Raw genomic sequence first — 1,858 nt, 5'->3', positions numbered from 1 at the left:
CAATTTCGTGCACCATCCACCAATTTATGCATCAAAGCCTTGCTAAAGTCATGAGAATTCTCATCATTCTTAGCACACAAGTAATTATAGCACAATTCTCATGAAATTGCATCAAATTAACTATGGTTGGATGAATCTAGGCATACATGAATTTCTAACCCAATTGCTTACTTATAACTCAAGAAAGTGCATAAAACCTATTAAAAACAAAGAAAAAAAGCTAGTGAAACTAGCCTAAGATGCCCTGGCATCAGTTAATCTCAACCCAAAAATCCTAATCAACTTACTAATTGAATTAGCAAGAGATTAGAGTCAATGAACTAACAACTCTAGATCACCAATCTAAATTGGGTATTAATGACTCAAGATTGCCCAATTTCTCTTACAAGCCAAGAATGCTAAAAAATCTACTCTAACATCCAACCAAGTATTTTGTCAAACACTTGGAAGGCATAAAAAGAAATCATCATAAATTGCAAGAAATAATAAAATCCAATACTATCCAATTGCAAAAAAACAATAATAACAACTCAAATCAACAATAAAAGAACATCAAACATCAAATTGCATTAAAGAAAAATCCAAATTCAACAAGAGTTCATCAACATAAAAGAGGCATAAAAGAGAAATTAACACGAAGAAACTAGAGAATTGAACTACTAGAGCATGAAAATGTAAAAGAAACAAGATGAAAACAAGAATTTAAACCTAGATCTAAGATGAAAATTAACCTAAGAACCCTAATTCTAGAGAGAAGAGGGAACTTATCTCTCTAGAAAACTAAACTACATGATGCTAAACTAAAACTAATTTCTCCCCCCTTTGTCCAATCTTCAATTCTGCATGAGATAGTCTCTGGAATCAGTTGAATTTGGGCCTAGGAAGCTCAAAAATTGTCCCCAGCATTTTCACTTTAATGAGGTCACGTGTCTGCTGTGACGCGTCATCTCACGCGTACGCATCGCCTGGACAACCTCCTCTTCACGCGTGCGCGTCGGTCACGCGTACGCAACGCTCTAAATTCTCCAAATCCTTGTTTTTCCATAAATTCTTCACTTTGCATGCTTTTCTCTTCACTTCTTCCATCCAATACTTGCCTTATGAATCTGAAATCACTCAACAAACATATCAACCCTAAAAAGCAAGTTTTCACACTTAAGCATAAATTTAGGGAGAATTACAAAACTATGCTATTTCATTGAATAAATGTGAGAAAAGTTGATAAAATCCCCCAAATTAAGCACAAGATAAACCACAAAATTGGGGTTTATCAAACCTCCCAACACTTAAACTAAGCATGTCCTCATGCTAAACTCAAGAAAGAAACAAAGGGTATCAACATTTATTAAATGCAAACTACCTAAATGCAATCTACCTACATGCAATCTATCTACATGCACCTATCTAAATGAATGCAACTACTTGGTCAAAATAAATTAACTTCTAAGAAAGCATAAATGCACATAAGGGCTAAGGATGTTAATAACCAAGTCAAATCCACAATTGAATTGAGTTATTAAAAAGAATTTACAAACTTGCAAGAGAAGAGATGATCATGGGTGAAAACATGTAATTGAGCAATTGAACCCTCACCGGATGTGTATCCACTCTAGTCACTCAAGTTTATAGGGTTGATTCACTCAATTCTCCCCTAATCATGCTTTCTAAGATTTGTTTTTCATCTAACAATCAACAACTATTCAATGCATGCATACAAATATCATGAGGACTTTCCACAAGGTTGTAATGGGGCTAGGGTCAAGGTAGGATTGTATTTGGTCAAGTGAGCTTGAAATTTGAATCTTTGATTAACTTAAGCTCCCACCTAACCTATATAACAACCTATACAATTCTAAAG

Source organism: Arachis ipaensis, chromosome B7 (genome assembly GCF_059453495.1).
Source record: "Arachis ipaensis isolate K30076 ecotype BB chromosome B7, ASM5945349v1, whole genome shotgun sequence".
In the NCBI taxonomy this organism is placed as follows: domain Eukaryota; kingdom Viridiplantae; phylum Streptophyta; class Magnoliopsida; order Fabales; family Fabaceae; genus Arachis; species Arachis ipaensis.
The sequence above is the reverse complement of the archived record's forward strand: the minus strand, read 5'-3'. Positions refer to the sequence as shown.